Source organism: Heteronotia binoei, chromosome 14 (genome assembly GCF_032191835.1).
Source record: "Heteronotia binoei isolate CCM8104 ecotype False Entrance Well chromosome 14, APGP_CSIRO_Hbin_v1, whole genome shotgun sequence".
Taxonomy (NCBI): domain Eukaryota; kingdom Metazoa; phylum Chordata; class Lepidosauria; order Squamata; family Gekkonidae; genus Heteronotia; species Heteronotia binoei.
The window spans coordinates 30,755,514-30,780,501 of NC_083236.1; the positions used below are offsets into that span (position 1 = coordinate 30,755,514).

At 43.7% G+C, this 24,988-nt stretch overlaps 1 protein-coding gene across 1 annotated transcript in view; it reads right to left on the bottom strand.

The window, feature by feature from the left end:
• The window catches only part of SMPD3 (sphingomyelin phosphodiesterase 3), a 144,828-nt gene extending 124,824 nt beyond the window's left edge, over positions 1 to 20,004 (bottom strand). The window contains exon 1 of the mRNA XM_060254454.1: positions 19,920 to 20,004. The gene's annotated coding sequence lies outside the window, so the exon portion shown is untranslated. The remainder of the gene's footprint in view (positions 1 to 19,919) is intronic.
• Between the last annotated feature and the right edge of the window lie 4,984 nt (positions 20,005 to 24,988).

Genomic DNA, 24,988 nt, shown 5'->3' on the forward strand with positions numbered 1-24,988 from the left:
ATCATAAGGACAGTGAGGTGAGATCATTCAATGCTGGGGGGAAAAAATCCTTTTTAGCTTAGTCTTCCTGTCATGTAACTGTGGTGTCATATAAGTTCCTGTCACATACTTGGTCTGAAAGGGCTGAAGGCCACTGGGCTAGATTACAGAATTCTTCCTGCCCATTGGTAAAATAAGCACACATGTCTTCTAAGCTAAAAAATCCTCAGACAAAAATATTTCCTTTCTGCTGGGTTTATTGTTCATTTTGTACTGGCCTGTTCTTCCTCCCTCTCTGTTTATACTGTTTGGCCCATGTTATTCTCTGCTGTAATTAATCTGATTTCTGTGACTTGTTTATTGGTCCATGAAGGGGTTTTAAATAATTGTTTTTAGGAACCTCTGGGTTTGCTGGTTTCATTGGATAGTTATGATATTACTCATTAACTCTTGCACAGAAGCTGCCCTGAGAGCATGTCTTAAATAAAATAAATATTTGGGGGATCCTGAAGCTACAGTGAAGTATGAAGCCAGATTTATAAACATACCATATTTTCCAGCATTTGGCTGTGTCTTTTTGACCACAAGGCAACATCATGAAGCATGAAAAAGTTCACTAGTACAAGTGCAGATGTGCTTTTTAAAAAATGTGGCTAAAGCTTTCATCTATTAATCATGCTGAATAATCAATAAGGGCAGTCCATGATGTATTCCACCTCCCCCCATCCGTTCCAGTGCCCATCTGTAGCACTTCAAAGTCAGCTGCACCAGCTCCCTTCTGGGATATCTGCAAGCAAATAGGGATGCCATCCTCCAGGTGGGACCTGGGGATTCCCTGTAATGACCGTTCAACTGTAGACTACAGAGACCAGTTCCCCTGGAGAAAATGAATGCTTCAGAGAGTGGACCTCTGTGTCATTGGAGGCCCCTGCTACACCCCCCCCCCATTCCATCCTCAGATTTCCAGGAGTTTCACAACCTGGATCTGGCAACCATATACCTTTATCCCCAATAGTGGCCGGGGGGGGGGGGGGACCGGCAACCCTACAAATCAGACCTTCTTCAGTAAGGTCCAGTCTTCATCTAAACATATTTTTAAGATTTCACAGACCCTAAAGCAGATCTCTGTAGTTGGATTAAGCCACCAACATGCACGGAAGTCAGCCAGGGTTGCCAGTCTGGGGCCTGGAGATCTCCTGCTTTTTTACAACTGATCTCCAGCTGGCAGAGATCAGCTCCCCTGAAGAAAACAGCTGCTTTGAAGGGTGGTTTCTATAGCATTGTACCATGCTGAGGCCCCTCCCCTCCTCAAACTCCGCCCTCTCCCAGATCTACCCCCAAAGCCTCCAGGTATTTTCCAACACAGATCTGGCAACCCTAGAGTTGGCGCTTGCTGCATACTTGAGATGCTGCACCTTCTCATTTCTTGCTATGTATAACCCATCATAGAAGCGGGAAGACGGTCAAGTGCCGAGTTCCTCTTCTCAAGTCTCAGCAGAGGGCTGGAGTGGATATGGATGGCAAGTGGTGGAAAGTAGAGGCCATCTGCTTATTAGCTAGATGTTTTAATGTGCTTTCTATATTTAGAAAGCAGTCTGATTTAATATTTATAAGATGCACTTTCAATCAGGTGGTTAATTTCCGCTTTCAGGGAATCTGACAGTGTTAATTCAGTTGCACAGCCTTCCTCACACACCGGGGATATAAATTTTGTTTCCTATTTAGCAAGAAACAAGACTAAGAAAAAGAATTTCTGCTTCTAGCTCCCTTTGTCCACCAGCCTGCCTTAACAATGGGTGATGGCAGACTAAAGCATTGCTGTTGGGATGCCTTGCTTCAGATCAGGATTAAAAGCTTTCTGTGATCTGCGAGCTTGCTTATTACTTGTTCGGGAAAGAAGTTTTCTAAAGGCTCAGGATTCAACTACTGCATGTGACTATTTCAGGCTTCCAATTCCCAGGTCCCAGCAGGGGATCCCCCGGTTTTGAAGGCTCCTTCCTGCTCCCAGCCAGCTGGCCAGCGGTGGGGGCGGGGAAGCCCAGCCCCAACAGCCACCATGTGCATTTCCACTTTGGAAGGTTAGAAGAAGCTTGGAAACTGCTTGCTTTTTAGGAGCCGCCCTGAGCCTGCTTCGGCGGGGAGGGCAGGATATAAATTAAAAATTATTATTATTGTGTGTGCCTTTAAATTTCTAGGAGCCAGGCTGAATGGGGTGGGGTGAGCCAGTAGAACAACATGGCTGCTCCCAGTGAACTGCTAGAAAGGAAAGGAAACCAACACAACAAAGGGAAGGTTTGTTTTGCATTCCTTTCAGAAGCCGTTTGCACAGTAAAATAGAGAGTAATGAGTAAACTAGAACCTTTGGTTTCCCTGTGTTAATTTGAAGCACATGGCTGAACATACAGAAGATGATTACATTCAACAACTCTGTGAGGAAATTGTCCCAGTAAGGTCACAGAAGTGTGGGACTGCAAACTGTTTATTTTGGCTTCTGTGTGTGTGTGTGTGAGAGAGAGAGAGAGGGAGGGAGGGAGGGAGGATGTGCAGCTGTTGAGGGATGAGGAAATGACCGTATTCAACGGAACTGCACTGCTGTATTTTTATTTATTTATTTTTAGGGAATGGGAAAGTCTCCTGGCTCCACCTCCAAAGTCCCCCCAGGATCGACCCCCAAAGTTCCCAGATATTTCCTGAGTTGGACCTGGCAACCCGATGACCAAAACAGAAAATGACTGATAAATTTTGCATCTGCATAGACTCTCAATCTTTGTAAATACTTTCCAAGTTCAATTTTATGCTGTGGGGAAAAAAAGCATTAGAAAAGAAAGTTTGCCCTTGTGTCACTAAATCTCTCTTCCAGTCTTTCAGAAAGTTCAGAAACTGGCTGCATCAAATGTGTCATTTCCATAGCAAATATCTAAAAGAAAGATTACTCAGAACAAGCCTGATAAAATATAATCTTAGGTTGACTGAGCAGGCATTTTATTAATCTCCATCCATATCAAAAACAACAGTGCGGCCAAAACCTTGGGCATCTAATGAAGACGGTTGTTGCCCATGAAGGCAATTGCCATTTTCACTTGGATGGTAGTGAAGTAAATGAAAAAAGAACATAACTTTGTTGAAACTGGATTGCAGTGTCAGAACAAAGGACCTTGTTCTTTTTTTCTTCTACATCACAATTGAAATAATTTCCTTGCTTTTTGAAATGTGTAGGAGAAATGTGTTCACTAACCTTTATGATTATATATATTTTTATATTTTATTCATAGTTTAAAAAGTGGGAAGGAGGGAAGATTTAAGCCTTACTGTTTACTACGTATACATTACCTATACAGCTGAAATTTGGTACACATGTTGTGTAAAACACATTAATGACTTGGGAGGATCTTAACAATTGGACTCCAAAGGGAGTTCTGGCCATTTAAAGGGAATGCACATCTTTTAAATGCCTTCCCGCCATTGGAAATAATGAAGGATAGCGGCACTTTCTTTGGGGACTCATCAAATTGGACCCCCTGGTCCAATCCTTTTGAAACTTGGAGGGCATTTTAAGGAGAGGTACTGAATGCAATGATGCAAATTTGGTGCCTCTGTCTCAAATAACAGCCCCTCTAGACCCCCAGATACCTGTGGATTAATTCTCCATTATACCCTACTGGAATCAGTCTCTATAGGAAATAATGGAGTGCCCAGCAAACATTTTCCTCCCCCCCCTGCTTTCTAATGATGCTGAAGCAGGGAGAGGGCCTCCAAACTGGGGAATCCCCTGCCCCCACCTGAGGATTGGCAACCCTATGTATGGATTAGCAATATGCAAACTTTCCCTCTCTCCCCTTCCCCTGTTTCCAAATTCCAGTTCATCTGCTATTCTGCATATTTGTATGGAGAACAGATCTGCTCTCTCTCTCTGGTTTAATTCTCACCCAGGTACTAACCTTGTGACCAAGCAGTACTTCTGCAGGCTGTATGAACAGATATTTCTCCAAACAAACCAAACCAACCAACCCTGCACTCAAAAAACTAGCATTTCAGGAGAAAGAAGGAAGTAGCATGCCTTCTCCCTGGTGCCATCGTTCTTTATGTTAAATAAATTATTTTTGCATGTATGAACATTTAGTCAAACACATGAAACACATGAACCTTCAAATGCAATTACAGTTCTGCTGGAATTACAACTGACTCCCTGGGAAGAAACGGCAGCTTTGCAGAGTGGACTCTGTAGCATCGCACTGCCATCAATTTCCTTCCCTTCCCCAAACTTCAGCCTTCCTAGCAGGGCCAACCCTAGATTGTCTGGCACCCTAGGCAAGGCTAACGTCTGGGGCCCCCTCCTCGCACTGATAATGTCACTAAGTCACTTGGGGGGGGCAATTTAGCACCCCCAGAACATATGAACATATGAAGCTGCCTTATACTGAATCAGACCCTCGGTCCATCAAAGTCAGTATTGTCTACTCAGACTGGCAGTGGCTCTCCAGAGTCTCAAGCTGAGGTTTTTCATGCCTACTTGCCTGGCCCCTTTTTGGTTGGAGATGCCAGGGATTGAACCTGGGACCTTCTGCTTACCAAGCAGATGCTCTACCACTGAGCCACTGTCCCTCTCCTCCAGAAGGCCAGCGCCCTAGGCAATTGCCTAGTTTGCCTACTGGCAGGGCTGGCCCTGCTTCCTAGGCCCCACCTCCAAATCTCCAGGAATCTTTCAAACTGGAGTAGGCAACCCTAAGTGCTATCTGAAGTGATACAGTCCACAGAGTGAGAGTAAGGCTATTTGACGCAGCCATCCTTTAATATCTTGGCACAAAAAGAGGATTATTTGCCCTGCCACTTGACAATCATCGCACACTCTCATGTCATTAAAAAAAATAAATCTGAAGGATTATGGGGTGGTGAAGGTGGAAGTGCCAAGAGCACAATTACCTTTGAGCTCTAATATGCAAATCCTAGCGTTATAAAAAAAATCAACATGTGGTGTTGCATAGAGTACACACCCCCTTACTGAAAAGACTTCCCATCCTGAGCTCGCTCAGTTTTTAATTTCAGGGCATTTGTCTCTGCCTGGCTGTACCCCAGGGAGCAGGGTTGGCATGGTAACTGCTGTCTCTGTGAATGGCTGGCTGTCCTTTTTTTTTTTTTTTTAAAGCAAGTCATCTGATTCTCTCCCCTGTGCTCCAGGATCAGGTACATTCAAATGCATAACGTTTGTTTGCAGTCTTGTGCTTGGGGAGGATTGGGAGTATTTGGAAAGCAGGCGTGTGTGTGTGTGTGGTGTGTGCGCTTTATAAAAGGTTCAGTCAAGCACACCATTAGCAGGAAACTGGACAACAATTCAAACAAAACCGAGATCAAAGTGGAAATACTAGCCAGGTTTTTTTCCCCCTGTGGTTGTGCAGACCAGGGATGCTCAAACACCTGCCAGTTTGGCACACATCTTGTTCGCCAGTTGTGAACAGTGACCTGATTTCTCAAGGATCGGTTCGACGATTCGTCAATCTGTTCATCAGGGATCGGCAGGTTGTATTCCTTACTTACTATGCAGGAGAACGCAACTGGGCTTTTTTTTGCATGCATGTTTTCATGCAGCCAGTCGGATCCTTCTGCCTCCCATCCTTGCCACAGAACAGCAGACGATTATTTAAATAGGCAATTAAATCCCTCCCGAATCATATAAACCAGTCATCAATAAATGCTGTATTTCAATAAAAGCCTAACCTTTGGTGTTCATCTAAGCAGGGCCGACCCTAGACTGTCTGGCACCCTAGGCAAGGATAACTTCTGGCACCCCCACCCTACACTGATAACATCACCAATTCACATGGGGGGCACCCAATTCAGCACCCCCAGAAGGCCAGCACCCTAGGCAATCACCTAGTTTGCCTAGTGGCAGGGCTGGCCCTGCATCTAAGTAGTCCTTTGTGACATTAATGGCCACTGATCACTTTGAATCATGAAAACATGAAGCTGCTTTATATGGAATCAGAATATCATTCCATCAAGATCAGTATTGTCTACTCAGACTGGCATGTGCTTTCCATGTCCTCTTTCATATGACCTACTGCCAGATCCTTTAACTGGAGATGCCAGGGATTGAATCTGGGATCTTCTCCATGCCAAACAGATGTTCTACCACTAAACTGTGGCCCCTTGCTATAAGGGGAGTATCAGCAGTGTCTTTGCACATGCGCAGTTTCGGGAAAACCAGGTGCAAACAAGTTCAGCAGACTTCAAGCTGCTCAGCATGAACCAAACAGACTGAATGTTTGATTGGTTCATATCAGTTTATGCCACCTTTGAACGCAGTAAGTTAGATAGCAAAATATATTCAGTGCAAAATTTAAACCAGCTCCAGAGCTGATTAAGAAAGCAGAAAATCCCGCTTCTTAAACCCAAATGTGATTGCTCCATGAGGCACTGAGAACCAAACAGGTTCATGTACTGTTGGTCAACGGGCCTGAAAAACCCAAACCATACAAGTTGTTATTGTTGTTCAGAGGCTGCTTAAATTGTTGCCACGTAGAGTTCTGATGTAGTTAGATACAGTAGTATTGTGGTCTTCATTTTGCTGGGGAGACTGAGGCTGTTTCTACACTTGACAGAAGATCCTCTCTTGCTGCGCATATAAAATCTCCATCTACGCTGCATACCACAGTTGCTTCTGTCTTTCTTTGCATTATCTTAAGTCGTCTGCACTCATTTTCTTAATGCAATTTCACCCTAGAGTTGCTCCTCATTTTACAAGAGTACTTTTGAACAGGAATTTTCTGCAGGCGGATTCAATGCTCATAAAATCAGAATCAACCCTGAGTGTAGAAACAGCCTAAGACTGAGAGCAAACAGTTTACCAAATGCTACCAAGTGAGATCATGGTAGAGATGACATTCAGGGAGGCAGGAAGGGGTTTTTTTTATTATTATTCAAGGGTTTTTTTTATATTATTATTCATGTAGTATGCCTCTCCAGCGAACTTGCCCAAGGTGCCTTACAAAATATGCCATACTAAAAACATGAAATGCAATAAAATATTAATTAAACCTCAGCATTAAGAACTCAGCCAAGCATAGAAACACTGACCAACTTAAAAAGAGTCTTAATGGAATTCCAAAATGCTTTGGGTTGGCCATGGTTGGAACAGGAAGCTGGACGGAACCACCTGTCTTCAACCTTTCAAATCAACTTCAGTCTTCATGCTGCAGCATGTGTCCCATTCAGTACATAATGTGGAGTGAGTCACATGATTTTAGTTACATGACAGAAAGAGGAGGAGCCCAAGTCTCTGAACTTGCCAGTATTCAAAAGGAATCCTCTCTATCACTGAGTGACCTTGCTGTACCATTCTGACACACCTCCCAGTGCACATGCAAACTAAATCAAGAGAAACACCACACATTCACACTAGCAACAAGCGCTTCCAAAAGGCAGTCCAAATTGGCACCTGTATAGGAGTTTGTGGCACATAAAGTGGGGCTCTATGACACACCTGGGGGGGGTTCCTTCATCATGGGCTGAAGACCACTGAAATAGATGCACCCCGGTCTGACCCAGTGAGGCTTTTCTTACACTCTTATCTGCACCTCCTCCATAACATTCTATGTTCATCCTTGGAGACAGACAATTTCTACCTTCGTTCTTTCCTAACGGCTGTACAGCAGTGATTACCTGCCTTAGTCACCACTCGTCTAATTGCTAAGCACTTTGAATGACAAGTATGTGAAAACGAGATCAATGTAATTAAGGTCTGAGTAATGAAAGCAACTCAATATTGGAAGAAAAACGCCAAGCTGCAGTTAACCTAATAGCAGGTACGATAGAGAGAAGAAAAGCATTTTTCGCCGCCATGACCTTTTGAAAATGTAAATATAAAAAGGGCAAGTTAATAACCTACCTTGAGAATCAGGAGTAGAGGGCGGTGTTCATTTTAATAAGTTCTTAAAAAAAAAAAGCATAGCCTTCTACAGTTCATTAAATTGCAAATATTTACGGACCTTGCTTTATGCCCTTGGATGAAGCAGGTTGTAAACCTCAAAAAGGAGGGTACAGAATATATTTATAGAAAAAACAAACTTGAATAGTACATCACAAAACATAATTAAAGTTCACTTGTTCTATATAATGCTCCCAGAATCTGAGATGACTAATATTTGCCCTTTTTTAAACCAATCAATGAATCAATCAATCAATTGATTCAATCTAAAAAATGTACATATAACAAAAAACCCAATGCAATATACAAGTTCTTTTAAGATATTGAAATAAGCACATGATCTTATAGTTTACCTAATTAAAATCTATTTCCCAAAGGAACCCACCCTTACCCCATCAAAGCAACTCTTTTATTCCCCATGACAGTAACACATCAGGTACCAAAGAGGGGAAGTCAATTAAGGAAACAAAAATTAACTCAGACACACTGCCATTTAAAATTTGCTCTCACTAACCATTCAATTCAAGCTTTGGTTGATTCACTAAAACAACAAAATCTGGCAGTCCTAGTATGCATTATTCATTATTTCTGGCTGCACAACTCCTGGCCTATGATCTATACACTCTCACTAACCTTTGGCACATTGTCACGGGCTCATTTTGGTATTAGCTTTGTCAAACAAATGGTTGCATTTGTTAATGTGATTGGGCAAAACAACATGCACGTGCTGTCAGGGGTCCTTGAAGCTGGCCACTGGCTCAGAGCTTCTGTAGTGTCCTGATCACACTGGGAGCTGGGACTCTAAAGTTCAAGCTTCACTTATGAAAGTCATGATGGCCTTGGACCAGTCATTCTCTCTCAGGCGAAAGTGGAGGAGGGGCACACACACCTGTCTGTCTGTCTGTCTGTCTATTTATCTATCAAATTTATATCCTGCCCTCCCCTGACAGGCTCAGGGCGACTAACAACACTTTAAAAACATTAGCAATTTACAAACATATTAAAATTAAATATATAAAAACATTTCCATATATATTAGAAATCCGAGATGGCAAGCTTCTGATTTCCATTATATTAATTCAGTGAGACTGTCGATGCTGTAGGTAATAGCCACCTCCCCCTAACCATTAAAGGCGAGTTTGAAAAGTTCGGTCTTATAGGCCCTGCAGAATTGTGGCAGGTCCCGCAGGGCTCTGATGTTTTCGGGGAGGGCATTCCACAAATTGGGGGCTGTTACCGAGAACGCTCTGGCTCCAGTGCTGGTCAATCGAGCTTCTTTCGGTCCAGGGATCCTAAGGAGATTTTGAGACCCTGAACGTAGTGCTCTCTGGGGTACGTATGAGGAAAGGTGGTCCTGAAGGTAAGCAGGTCCCAGACCATATGGGGCTTTAAAGGTTATAACCAGCACCTTGAAGCAAATCCAGAATGCCACAGGCAACCAATGTAACGCTTTCAGCACAGGTTGAATGTGCTCCCGTACAGGTAGCTCCATTAACAACCTGGCTGCTGTGTTTTGCACCAGACAGTTGCAGCCTCCGAAGTTGAGTCAAGGGCAACCCCATGTAGAGGGTGTTACAGTAGTGAATACTTGATGCATGCTTGAGAACAGATGCTGTGAGAAATACCAAGCAGGTCCACTTGGAACCCAGTCTCACTTTATTCAGTGGATCTCACTCCCAGAACTGTAGTTTTAGGACTGCAGCTGTTGCAACCTAGAATCACCAGGTCTGGTCTGTAAGGGCCCAGGATTCTAGGGTACTGAATACAATGAGACTGTGTTCCGAGTAGACTTGCTTGGTTTTGCTCCCAACATCTGTCACTATCAAGTATGCATCTGTCCCATCAAGGAGTTCATAATGTGTGTGTCCCTCCCCCATTTTAGGCTGAGGGAGAATGATTGGTCCGAGGCTACCATGACCTTCATGAGTAAGTGGAGCCTGAACCCAAGGCTTCCAGTGCCCAGTCTGACCAGTACACCACAGAAGCTCTGAGCCAGCAGCCAACAGTATGGGTCAGGCAAGCCCTACCTTGCAAGTCTTTCCCTTTTAGCAAAAGGGAGGGGGAAAACCACTTTCTGTGCACTTGCTGGGTGACCTTGGCCACTCCCTCTCTCTCTCAGCCTAATTTACCTCACAAGGTTGTTGTGAGGAGACAGTGGAGATTAGGATAGTGTTATAAGATACTCTTGGCCCCTGCTTGGGAGAAAAGCAGTGTATAAATGAATAAATTAAAAATGAAACTCACTGGGTAACCTTCAGTCAGCCACACTTTGAGCAAATGTACATCATAGGGTTGTTGTGAGGATAAGATAGAGCAATGAAGCATCCCCACTCTGCTGTGATCCTGGGCCCAGTTTCTCTCTGTCAGCCTAACCCATGTCACTAGGTTCTTGTGAGGATAAAATGGAGAAGAGGAAAAACACAGATTCCACCTGAGTACCTTGGAAAAAGGGCAGGATAAAAAGGTACTTGATAGTTTATACATTACATATATTGTACAAATAGCATATTAGGGAAGGGGCCATGGCTTACTAGCAGCCCACCCACTTCGGGAGCAAGTCCCTAGTTCAATCTTGAGCAAAAAGGACCAGGTAGGAGCAATGCTCCCTCTAAGCTATGGAGTCTTGTAAGCAAAAATTCTGCTTTGTGATCTATTCGCATTAAAGTTATGAGCTGCTGCATAGATTAGTTTACTCTGGGGCCATCCTTCCTGAGCTAAGACAAAAATGTGTGAGCCAGAGGCTAAAGAACTGTGTCCTAGCTCACACTAACTCACCTTAGTGGGAACACTGGGTGGAAGGTGATGTGAAAGACCTCAGCCTGAGACCCTGGAGAGCCAATGCCTATCAAAGTAGACCAGGGGTGGCCAAACTGTGGTTCGGGAGTCACATATAGCTCTTTCAAACATATTGTGCAGTTCTCAAAGCTGCCATCACGCTGTTGGCCACCCTGGAGAAGGCATTTCTCTCTTTAAATGACTTCTCCAAGCCAAGCCAGCTGGCAGCTTGGAGAATGCATTTAAAACTGAAGTTGCTTTCTTTCTACTTCTCCCACCATCTATTTTCTTTCCTTCCTTCCTTCCTTCCAACATTAAACACTCATGTCTTGTAGCTCACAAATATCTGATTTTATTCTATGTGGCTCTTATGTTAAGCAAGTTTGGCCACTCATGAAGCAGACAATATTGACCATGGTAGACTAAGGGTCGATTCAGTATTGGGCACCTTCAAATGTACTGATATGTTCATATAGAAGAATAAGAAAAAAGAGTTGGATTTATACACTGCCTTTCACTCAGAGTCTCACGCATTCTCCTTCCCTTCCTCTCCCCACAACAGGCACCCTGTGAGGTGGGTGGGGCTGAGAGAGCTCTGAGAACACTTCTCTTGAGAGAATAGCTCTGAAAAAAACTGTGACTGACCCAAGGTCACCCAGCAGCTGCATGTGGAGGAGTGGGGACTCAAACCTGGTTCTCCAGATTAGAGTCCGCTGCTCTTAACCACTAAACCAAACTGGCTCTTTCATACTCAATATAAAACTTCCGTACCAAATACAAACAACTCTAGACTGTGGATACCTCCTTTGGCCTTGTTATCTTTGCAGTGCAGAAAGAGATGCTGCAACCTGGTATCAGAAACCGGCAAGCCAGCACAGCCAGGTCCAGCTTGGAAAATTCCTGGAGATTTGTGAGTGGAGCCAGGGAAGGGCAGAGTTTGGAGCAGTGACCTCTGTGAGCAAAAGACCCCTAATTTCAGTAATACATGGACATCATAATCACCCATTTGGTTGCCAGGGTACCTGGAGATTCAACTCACACATCTGCCAGGAAACGTGGGTTTTATCTACCAGAGTATAAGAGACTTATGTGAGTACTAACAGCCTCAATGTTACAACAGCACTCTATATTTCTGAAAGAGTGCTAGCCGGAAGTACAGATGGGTTTTCAGCCGCTCCATGTGTGTACCATCTCAGCAGTTGCAGTGGAAGAGTTGCACCGCCAGGAACTGTCCGGACAAGCAGTTTCCAGCCTTGACCATGAAAGCCATGTTGGTAAGCTAACATCATCAGCAACGATCTTCCTGCAGTGCCAGACTCTATGACAGTGAAGCAAGAGGCTCACATACTCAACAGCTGTCACTTCTGCATAAGGCAATCAAGCTTATCTTAGGTGTGGATCCTGCCAGACTGCCTAAGCTTTTGTCCAACGGAACCCAAGACTAGTAGAGGAGTAAAGAAGAGGAAGAACAGCTTCATTCAGAGCCAGAGTTCTTTGTATAAATCGGGTGTCACCTTAGGTATCAATTTGACTCTCTATTGTCACTTATAGATAAGTTTGGATAGCTTGTTTAATCACCTGCACCCAATATCTCCACCCATGCCTTGCCCTAACTGTCACACTGTAACCTCCCCCTTGCCCATTGTTACGTGGAAGCCCAATCAGGTAACTAGGGCCAGGTCTGCTCATTGGCTGGATATGGGCATCCAATCAGGTACCCCGAATAAACTGGCCATTGGCCACCGCATAAGTCCAGCCCTTATGGTCACTGCGGAGCCTCCCCTTTTTCTGAGGTCATGTATCAGCTGACCACCTGTCATCCGGCCCTGCATCTCCTACCCCCTATGGGCTCAAGGTAGTCCTTATAACCTCTGACCCAACTCCCCACACGTGTGCATCTTACAGTACCCCAATCCTGCTGTTTAGATACACCCCCGATACCTGATCAGTTGATGGTCTCTTCCCCAGCTCCCTCCTTCATCGCCATTGGAGCCTTCCTCGAAGACTATGATCGGTAATTATCACCCTGTTCATCCATCTTTGTGTTACCTCTGTATACCTCTCTCTATTTTTATTAGGTCTGTATGTGTGTTATATGTATCCATTACCTTGTATGTGTGTTCTATAGTTTTCTGTAATAAAAGCATAATTGTTTTACTTAATTAGTGTCCTCCTTAAATTTAGTAAGAATTTCTGGAAGTCGAATCCTGTATATATAGATTCTAGATCTTTTTGAGCCTAGTTGCCCACCTGTTAATTCCCCAACCTGTTTTGAGGGCATTTTGGCTTAGTGGGATATAATGCAGTACAGTCCACTCCCCAAAGCTGCTATTTTTCTCCAGGGAACTGATCCCTGTAGTCTGGTGATCAGTTGTAATCCCAGGTGATATCCAGTCTGCACCTGGAGATTGGTAACCTTACTTCAGATCTAGATGTAAACAAAATGGGCATTGGGATGGTGGCACTGGGAGTTATTTACTTATTCATTGATTTAATACATTCACGACTACACACCGTAATGAAAAAAGTGCCATAGCAGCATCCAAGAATAATGATATCCGACTGCAAACATAATAAACCATATCCATACAATACAATTAAAAAACCCAGAAGATATAAACAAGCCAGCGCTAGAACAGAAAAATAATATGAAAACCATAACAGAGGACTCTGTCATCATAATAAAAGTAAAGAAAATACAGTAGTGTTTCCAAGAAAAATAATCCACAATACCTTGTCAAGAGCTATACAAAGGGTTGGAGCTGGTGGAACTGTTCCTCTCACTCGGGTACTTTCCTCCAGCAAAAGGAGCTTTCCACCAGAGGAAAGCATCTCTCCACACTAGTGGAACAGATCTGCAGATCCAACCCAGTCATTTGTGACATCACCAGGGCCAATAACCAGGACTTGATCTGGCACCCAAAGACCCACAACTGCAATGCCAGGCATACAGTTACAGGGAGGCCCTCCCACAGTTAGGGTGCCACACAGAAAAGGCCCTGTCCTTAACAACCACCCAAGTCACCCGCAAGACAGGTGCATACAGATCAGGATCTCTTATGAAGATCTTATACAGATCAGGATCTCTTATCTACCTTACAATCAAGTTCATGTGGGAGCAAGCATAATTGGTTCTTTGCATAATTGGTGGGCGTGTTCTAAAATTTATGCTTTTTTGGGACCTAATTCTTTCCCAAGTAGAACAGATCACAGCGGTCCATCTAGATAATATACCTGAAATAGTTCTTTTAGAATATTGGCCTGCCCTACAACTAGATAAAATAGATTTTGAAAGGCTGGTGATACTGTTATCAGCTGCTAAACTTTTACTTGCAGAAAACTGGAGGGACTCTTCAATAACTACAATTGAACAATGGGCCAATAAATTATGGGACCTTTTTATAATGGGAAAAATCAGTAATACATTAATTCCTATTGAGTTTGGTAGACAAAAGAAATTTATTACACTGTGGTCTTTTATTGTTGAATATTTGTCTGCTTCCAAAATATTCCCCTCTAATCCTTATTTGCATAAAATTTGTTATCTGTAATAGACCTCTGTATACAAAATGTTTTATATCTTTGGACGAATACATAGTTTTGAGTATGTAGATGGTTTGTTATTTTTGAATAATAAATTTTATTTTAAAAAAAATGGGAGAAAGCAGTTCTGTAGACACGCTAGTTAACCAATTGTCTCATGCCATTCCACCTCCCTCCCCACCCCCCTCAGTGCAAATCCCTTCCTATTGTTATTTGCCTAGTTAGGGGAGAAGGACACAAACACAGCATACAGATAGCAGTTTGCACTGGGGCAAACACCAGTCCTCTTCCCGTAATGTCCTGGCTCTGATCCAAACCACTGGCTATGAGAGGCTGTTTAGCCGACCCCTATAGACATGACACATGAAAGAAACTACACAATTAGCAGGTCTCTGAAGAAGTGGCATACAAATTTTCTAAACAAATCTAAAAAAAAAGAGTAGAGATGAGCATACTGACCCCACCCTTCATTCACTTCTAAACATGCTAGTCCTACCCCTCACAGGTGAATTTACCCAAAGGTGAGCATGACATCAATGCTTGTACTAGAGTTCCTTTCAGTCCTGTAGTCACAAACGTACATACCTCCTCACTCTGTCACAGTGAGGCAACCAATGAATGTACATGTTGTAAAAGCCTACATTCTGTGCCCCCAGAACTCATCCATGAGCAGCACTGGACCAGTGCTTTTTTCCCCTTCCCCTCTCCATATTAACTGTGTCCTGACCATGGTACATTTTGACAGTTTTTGGACTAGTTTAACTGTCACAGCTCTGAAAGGTAGAACTCCGGCAGAACCACAGTTCTGGAGGAGGGCTAAGGACCTCCAAGAAGATCTTAGCAGCTTCCCAAAGCCACAGCTCCTAACTTTGCTTGGAGAAGTTACAACAGATATCCAAACATTGTTGTGCTATTGCAATCATTTGCCACTGGATTGGCTTATCTACACTAAGAAAATCCAGTTCTGAATGACAACTCTACCACAATAATAACACATTTTTTGATGTCATTACAATATATTTGCTTCGTACTCACACACCAGGAGCTCAATATGCACACTCCTCTCGATATGCAAAGTCACCATTTTGTGTGATTGGGGACACATGCATATTTTCCAGCTTTGGTACACACAACAGGAAACCTGATAGGATTGCCAATCCCCACGTCCATGCCAATTTTTGTGAAGTGTGATGTGAAATTGACATGAATGCAACTGGAAACAAGAAATCTAGAAGCACTTTATTCAACTAGAAAAGGACTGACACTAGCACTTTCTTCGGCAGGGGTGGCCAAACTGTGGCTCAGGAGCCACATCTGGCTCTTTCATACACATTGCTTGGCTCCACTGCCCCATTGGCCAGCTTGGAGAAGGCATTTCTCACTTTAAATCCCTTTGCCAAGCCGGCTGGTGGCTTGGAGAATGCATTTAAAGTTAAAGTTGCTTTCTTTCCACTTCTCCCTCCCACATCTATTTGCCTCCCTCCCTCCCTTCCTGTCTTGTGGCTCTCAAATATCTGACATTCATGTCTTGCAGCAAGCATCTGGTTTTATTCTATGCAGGGGTCATTTTGCAGGAAAAAGGTGCAGGAGCTCAGTAGCATATCTCATTTGCATATGCCCTGGGATCTCTGTGCAGTGGGGGGAGAACTCCCCACTGCATGCAGACCCTGGTTGGGGGTTCAGGAGCTGTGCTCCTGTGAGCTCCTGCTGAATTCAAGCCCTGATTCTATGTGGCTCTTGCATTAAGCAAGTTTGGCCACTCCTGCTCTACAGAGTGAATAAGAGGACATTTGCACTTTAAGAAACTGGAATTTGTTTTGGTTTTCTTGAGCTATTGGACTTGGAATATTTAATATATAAAATGAATTGTGAATGAAATTTTTATTATATTGTCTTAGTTTTGTTCATAGTAGTTACTTCCTTCGGCTTCAATTTATTCCGTGAATCTCTCTTGTGTGATCCCTAGTTGAGGGCAGGGGATCCCCTCGTTTGGAGGCCCTCCCCCTGCTTCAGGGTTATCAGAAACTTGGGGAGGGGGGTTGAATGTCCACTGGGCACTCCATTATACCCTATGGAGACCAGTCCCCATAGAGTACAATTAAGAATCAATTTGTGGGTATCTGGGGCTCGGAGGGGGCTGTTTTTTGAGACAGAGGCACCAAATTTTCAGCATAGCTGCTGGTGCCTTTCCTCAACCCCCCCCCCCCACAAAGTTTAAAAAAAAATTGGACTGGGGGGTTCCAATTCTATGAGCCTCCAAAGAAGGCACCCCTATCCTCAACTATTTCCAGTGGAGGGTAGGAATTTAAAAGGAGCACAGTCCCTTTAAATGTGATGGCCAGAACTCCCTTTGGAGCTCAATCGTGCTTGTCACAACCTTGCTCCTGGCTCCACCTCCAAAGTTCCCAGATATTTCCTGAGTTGGACATGGCAGCCCTAGGACAAAAAGTACATGTGGTTTCCAAACACATGTACTAAAGCTGCAAAATATGTCTGTTGCCCTGTTCACACAAAATGGTTATCATAGAGAACCACACATAGTGTGTTTTCCCAATACACAAGGGAGAAGGCTCCAAAAACATAACCCCTGAAAAAAGGGTTTGCGTCACTGCCTCCCAATAATAGAAAAAGATGCCAGAGTTAATGGTGGTGGTGGGGGGTGCTTAAGACCTATGCGCTGACAAAATAGGATGCAACAAAAGGCCACACAGGAAAGAAAGGAAATAAGATTATACTAATTTAAAAACAGCATAACGAATGGGCCAACTGCCTTAATTCAGGCAATCTGAATTATTAATGAACCCGTTTTCCCACTGTGGAGGTTTGTTCTATTGGGAAGACTTCCTCCATGCCGGGATCAGGAAATTGAGGAAATCAGTTTTCGAAAAGGTCAGATGCACCAAGCTGCAGAGAGATTTGTCTTTTCACACAAAGCCTGGTTTCCTTCACAGAAACACACGGGAAATCACAGCCTCCTTGTTCTATTGAAGAGAGGACGAGGAAGGAGGCTGGCTGTCAAAATCTGTGAGCGAATGCGCCCATTTTTGGAATGATACTCCCATGACGTGAAAGGCTAGTCCACATTGAGCGCTGTAAGACAAACCTAATGCTGGGGTTTTTCTTTCTCTTGTGGGTTTAGATGGGCTAATGAAATATATATATGAGAAATTACAATCTGCAAACTACCTGAGACAAAATTATATAATATAACCATCGATAAAAAGTCTGAATTAATGAAAGAACGAACCTAAAAAGAGGGGTGTTGGGATTAGCACACTGACTCGCCCCCGCCATTTATTTCCAAACATGTTGGTCGCACTCCCTCCCATGCAAATTCATCTAAATGTGATTCTTTTTTAAACTAACAGCTGAACTGTATGGTATGTGGTGCAACACAGTGATGTTACTAAAAACCCCGATGCTAGGTTCTCTCTTCAAAATCTGCCTTATAAAACTATTAGAAGAAAGAAAGTGGGGTGCATTTTTGTCCCAAAAATTCACCAGTACCATATACCATTTGGTAGGGCATTTCTGATTCACCCCAGCAACATAAGAACATAAGTGATGGGAAATCATAAAGACCATAAAGATGATGTTGTCATAACACGTGGGAGCGTAATCAGGGGCTGTCATATTCAGCAGTATCCCCCATCACACACAATTTTCTGCAAAATTGTGAAAGTCTCCTAAGAAAGCCAGCAGGGGTTGATTAGGACATCGTAATGGCTTAGGAGCAAACTAAGCTAAATGTCAAATATAGGGGTCCCAATCAGCTCAGACCTAACCAACAGGGACAGCAGTGATGAGGATAAGCTCACCCATTGCCTTGCTCTGGGCCACCTTTGGCAGTATCTGAGATGAGGAAGCATTGTGCCTGTTGTTGTTGCTGTTGTCCAGATTCAAACTTCACAGTCCCTGAGGTAGTGAGAAAAATTGTGTGTGGGGGGGGAGGGGTGGGGGTAGCATTGATGGTCATGCCACATCCTCTACAATGTTTTAGGAGTTTCTCCAGTGTCTGTGGACTCATCATGAAATGCAAACCAAACCACATTTTCCTGGTTCATGCCCATCCCTATTCTTCAACACAGGATTACATGTGGATTATCTCCAAGCAAGAAAAACGTATTATATGGAGTAGACCTAAAAGATACATTGCTGAAGGAGTGGATTCTATGCAGTTAGGGAAAATCACATTGTACTGGGTGGCACCTTTTCAGAATATGGTCTTTGAAAAAAATACTGAATGCCACCAAGGCCAGCCTCAGTATACCCTGAGGTGGGGCTGCTGAAAGGGCCCAGGACTTCTGGTGGGGTCCAGTGCTGCTGACCCCCATCCACACACCTCCCCTGTCACCTGTCTGAACCTATCCAGAGTCACTGAGGAAGGGCATGTGACTGGTGCACAGTGGTGGCACTTCTGGTGGCAATGGCAGGTGGTATGGGCAACTGAACACAAATGATGGGATAGTTTGCAAGCAGAAGGATGCATGAGCAGATGGGAGAGCATGCAGATGTGAGGGTGGAAGGAGGACATAATAAGGGCCCCAGTCATGGGCCTATGAGGGCTCCTGGGCACTATCTAACCAGGGCCTCCCCAAACTGGACCCCAATAACACCATTTGATTTCAATTGTTGGTTGATGACACAAACACCCAGAAGTATTGGAAACTTTATACCAGATCAATTAACATCAATTAAAATTTACATGTGAGTGCAGTTACAATGTGAAGGGATCATGGTCTGCTTTATAAGCTTACATCAAACTACACAATATATGAGATAACAGCACCTGGTCAGGATTGATGTGTATTAGTTTCTGGAAGGGTTTTTTTTAAAGTGTGTATTTCTGACCACTAAGGAAGGCCCTTGAGGCCAAAACACATCTAGTCTTGTGTTGGTCATTTGACATGTTCATCAACTTTGTATGGGAGATTATTACAGCCTGAGCTATTTTTGAGTAGGAATCCACAGGAACGCAGTTTCAACTGGCTTGGCATCAGTGGGTGTGGTCTAATATGCAAATGAGTTCCTGCTGGGCTTCTTCTACCAAAAAAGCCCTGATTACAGCTTATGTAAAGCTTATTCTGACTCTTAACACAACCTAATATTCAGGCCCTATGTTGTTGTTGTTTTTACTATTGTGAAGAGCCCCGTGGCGCAGAGCAGTAAGCTGCAGTACTGTAGTCCCAACTCTGCTCATGACCTGAGTTTGATCCCAGCAGAAGCTGGGTTCAGGTAGCCAGCTCATGGTTGATTCAGTCTTCCATCCTTCCGAGGTTGGTAAAATGAGTACCCAGCTTGCTGGGGGGAAAGTGTAAATGACTGGGGAAGGCAATGACAGACCACCCTGCAAAAAGCCTGCCATGAAGATATTGGGAAAGCAACGTCACCCCAGAGTTGAAACGACTGGTGCTTGCACCTTTACCTTTTTACACCATATAAAAAATATTCATGTTGATAGTAATCTTATTTGCTGTAGCCTGACCCTGGTAGCATTTTCAACACAGCGACCTACTTATTTTTTTAGCTACAGCGGAAATGAAAATAAAAATACCTGAGAATGCATATAATGAACAGAAATGAAAATCTGGAATGAAACAATGAAAAACAATGTTAACTGGGTCACTATAGGTCATCTCAAGGGCTGCCCCCTAAAATCTTGGTGTGCTGAAGCAGAGCCATAGAAACACAAGTCACCCACCTTGAAGGAAGGCTTCAGTTTCTGCCTTTTCAACTCTCCTTCAGAGACTCCTCTAGCATTAGCTTGTTACTGCAGGGCTCCTTACCTGAAATAAAAATGTACCCTTTTGTGAGATGGGCTGTGAAATTAACAAGCAACCTTTTCTCTCTCTCATTATGATCATACCAGATTATGTCCTAATTTTAAATTTAATGACAATAATTATGTGTCACTATTTTTGACAAGACCCCTTGTGATAAGTGACTATATTAGTTGCTCTGGCTGAGAAGCGTCTGAGTGACTAGTATCTCCATCTTCCTTGCAAATGATCCCTTTCTGTTTTGAAAACTGCCTTAACCGTATTTCATGTATGCATTTACAACTATGCATCATTATTTTGAGACCCTCCCCAAGGTCTGTGCAGTTTGCAAAGCTTTATTTGCTTTATGTTTGTGAAATGAAGTAGCTAGTAAGGAAAAATCCCCTTGAATGTCCTTTCCACTTGCCGGGTGGTCTATCACGATTTTACTGTTTTTTATTGATTTATAGATTCAAGGGCTGCCACCCAGTGTTCTGTTTGGGGCAACATATCCTTAGAATTTGTCTGGAATTGTTCAGGCAATGTTTTTGGCATTGCTCAGGGAACAGTTTGCAGGAGGCAAAACGAGGTCTTCTCTAGTTATTTGCCAACCATGCTGCATCAGGGCTTCAGTTTGCTACAGGCTCTCCTCTACGATACTTTGGCTTTGGTCAGGCAACATGCTGGCTAGTTGTACCAACCTCCAGATGAGGCCTGGAGGTCCTCCAGAAAAACAACGGATCTTCAGACTACAGGGATCATTTCCCATGGGGGGAATAAATGAATGCTTTGGAGGGTAAACTCAATGGTATCACATCCCTGCTGTGCCCCCTGCCCTCCCCAAGTCTCCAGGAATTTCCCCACCAGGATTTGGCAAACTATCTTTCTGGTTAAGAGATCCCAGATGGTCAGCTGGATCGCTCACCAGTGAACTGATGGAAATGTTGCCAACCTCCAGGATGACCCTGGAGAGACCCCAGATTTAGAACTGTTCTCTAGAGGACAGAGATCAAGTCCCCCAGGATCAACCTGGGAGTTTTAGGGGGCATCACACCCCCAACTGAGCTCCCTTCCCAAAGCCCACCCTTCCCAGATTCCACCCCCTAAATCATCAGAAATCTCCCACCTCCAAACTGGCAACCTATTCCTACAGCAAACACTGTCAGTAGATAGCATAGCATATTTAAGCCCCTGTAATACTGACATAATAAATGTATTATGTGTTGAACTCATTTGCTACAAGGGCTGGATTTGGCATAAGAACATAAGAGAAGCCATGTTGGATCAGGCCAATGGCCCATCCAGTCCAACACTCTGTGTCACACAGTGGCCAAAAAATGTATATATATATATATATATATATATATATATATATATATATATATATATATATATATATATATATATATATATACACACACACACACACACTGTGGCTAATAGCCACTGATGGACCTCTGCTCCATATTTTGATCTAAACCCCTCTTGAAGGTGGCCATGCTTGTGGCCACCACCACCTCTTGTGGCAGTGAATTCCACATGTTAATCACCCTTTGGGTGAAGAAGTACTTCCTTTTATCCGTTTTAACCTGTCTGCTCAGCAATTTCATCGAATGCCCACGAGTTCTTGTATTATGAGAAAGGAAGAAAAGTACCTCTTTCTCTACTTTCTCCATCCCATGCATTATCTTGTAAACCTCTATCATGTCACCCCGCAGTCGACGTTTCTCCAAGCTAAAGAGTCCCAAGCGTTTCAACCTTTCTTCATAGGGAAAGTGTTCCAGCCCTTTAATCATTCTAGTTGCCCTTTTTGGGACTTTCTCCAATGCTATAATATCCTTTTTGAGGTGCAGTGACCAGAACTGCACACAGTACTCCAAATGAGACCGCACCATCGATTTATACAGGGGCATTATGATACTGGCTGATTTGTTTTCAATTCCCTTCCTAATAATTCCCAGCATGGTGTTGGCCTTTTTTATTGCAAATGCACACTGTCTTGACATTTTCAGCGAGTTATCTACCACAACCCCAAGATCTTTCTCTTGGTCAGTCTCTGCCAGTTCACACCCCATCAACTTGTATTTGTAGCTGGGATTCTTGGCCCCAATGTGCATTACTTTGCACTTGGCCACACTGAACTGCATCTGCCACGTTGACGCCCACTCACCCAGCCTCAACAGGTCCCTTTGGAGTTCCTCACAATCCTCTCTGGTTCTCACCACCCTGAACAATTTAGTGTCATCCACAAACTTAGCCACTTCACTGCTCACTCCCAACTCTAAATCATTTATGAACAAGTTAAAGAGCATGGGACCCAGTACCGAGCCCTGCGGCACCCCACTGCTTACCGTCCTCCATTGCGAAGACTGCCCATTTATACTCACTCTCTGCTTCCTATTACTCAGCCAGTTTTTGATCCACTTGATTCACTTTGTTAGGCCAGGCCATGTGTGCCATAAAATGCAATGCCAGATACTAAAGATAAAAACTTTATAAATAGGGTTGCCAATCCTCAGTTGTGAGCAGGAGATTCCCTGGTTTGGAAGCCCCCCCTTCAGGGTTATCAGAAAGGGGGGGTGGTTGAATGTCCACTTGGTCCCCATAGGGTATAATAGAGAATTGATATGTGGGTATCTGGGGCTGGGGGGGCCCTGTTTTTGAGGTAAAGGCATCAAATTTTCCGCATAGCATCTGATGCCTCTCCTCAAAAAACTCCCCAAGTTTCAAAAAGATTGGACCACAAGGTCCAATTCTATGAGCTCCCAAAAAGGTGCCCCCATCCTCCACTATTTCCAATGAAGGGAAGGCATTTTAAAAAAGCACAATCCCTTTAAATGTGATGGCCAGACCTCCCTTCAGAGCCTTGCTTCTGGCTCCACCCCCAAAGACCCCAGATATTTCCTGAATCGACCTGGCAACCTTATAAAAGACACAAACAAACTCAATTAACGATATTATTTGTTACTTAAAATACAAAGATGCTTAAAACCAACGCAGTATTTTGTTTATTTAACCATCTTTGATAACTGGCACCTCTTGCTCTGAATTACTGCAGCAAAATCTGGAGTCAATGTCTGTGCTGTAGCAATCTTGAGCATGCTGTTATGTGTATCTGTTAGCTGAGAACGTACTTTTGATTTATTGGCATTTATTACAGAAAAGACGAAGAGCCCGTGGCACAGAGTGGTAAAGCTGCAGTACTGCAGTCCTAAGCTCTGCTCACGACCTGAGTTTGATCCTGGCAGAAGCTGGATTCAGGTAGTCGGCTTGAGGTTGACTCAGCCTTCCATCCTTCTGAGGTCGGTAAAATGCGTACCCAGCTTGCTGGGGGGAAAGTGTAGATGACTGGGGAAGGCAATGGAAAACCACCCTGTAAAAGTCTACAGTGAAAACATTGTGAAAGCAACATCACCCCAGAGTCAGAAACAACTGGTGCTTGCACAGGGGACTACCTTTTTTACCTTTATTACAGAAAAGAGCAAACAGAAAAGAAATATGTTGTCTCAAACATAGACAGAATTTTAGAAGCAAAATTCTGGGATAATTTGGACCAGAAACTGGTAAAATTTGCTAATGCCAGCTTCAGAAAGCTTATCCTTCAGTACAGCATCACAGTATTCCCCACCTCTCTGTGATTTATTACATCCTCTCATTGGTAGGTGGGGAGCTGTATGAATGTCCCATTTTGTTTACAGTACTGACTCACTATGTGTAATCTACTTTGACTATACTTCTCACCTTAGGGAGACCTTTTCTTTCCACCCCCCACCCCCTCCACAAGTAATCCCAGGGGTCCTCTTCCCTCTCTGAAAATGCACTTCCCCACTAAATTAGCAACTTTTTTTCTGTGCAATCCTGGAATCATTTTTATGTGGGAAGCAGGGTTTCATCCCCACTTAGAGAGATCCCAAAAATATACACAGGGGTTATTTTGAGCAGGAACACAAAGGAACACAGTTCCAGCTGGCTTGATGTCAGGAGGCATGGTCTAATATGCAAATGAGTTCCTGCTGGGCATTTACTACAACCCCCCCCCCCGAGTATACATATAATATAAACTACAAGGAACTGGAACCACCACCTTCAACACTTGCTCAATTCACCACAAAAATCATGAACCCTCCACGGATTCACCAGCCACCTGTCAATAACCAGAACTTCTAAATCAGCCTTTTTCTTCATCCACACCAATCCAGTCTCCTCCAAATCTCAGTCCCACTGACCACTCCTTTCCTTGCACTTCAGTCCTATGTACAGACCTGACCTTCCACAAAGGCACACATACACCCCATGGTGCTAAGGTTCCACAGAGCCTGCAAAATAGGAGAATCTCCCACCCTCATCCCCACCCCAGGGACTGTCAGCCCTAGAGAAAGAGCAAGAGAGGCAGACAGAGAAGAAGAAGGTGGTGGCAGTGGCAAAGGAGGTGGGTTCTGCTGCTGAAGCATAAGAACATAAGAGAAGCCATGTTGGATCAAGCCAATGGCCCATCCAGTCCAAAACTCTGTGTCACACAGTGGCCAAAAAAATTATATATATATATATACACACACACACACACACATATACACACACTGTGGCTAATAGCCACTGATGGACCTCTGCTCCATATTTTTATCTAAGCCCCTCTTGAAGCTGTCTATGCTTGCAGCCGCCACCACTTCCTGTGGCAGTGAATTCCACATGTTAATCACCCTTTGGGTGAAGAAGTACTTCCTTTTATCCATTTAACCCGACTGCTCAGCAATTTCATCAAATGCCCATGGGTTCTTGTATTGTGAGAAAGGGAGAAAAGTACTTCTTTCGCTACCTTCTCCATCCCATGCATAATCTTGTAAACCTCTATCATGTCACCCTGCAGGCAACGTTTCTCCAAGCTAAAGAGCCCCAAGCGTTTCAACCTTTCTTCATAGGGAAAGTGTTCCAGCCCTTTAATCATTCTAGCTGCCCTTTTCTGGACTTTTTCCAATGCTATAATATCCTTTTTGAGGAATCAAAGGAGGAGGCC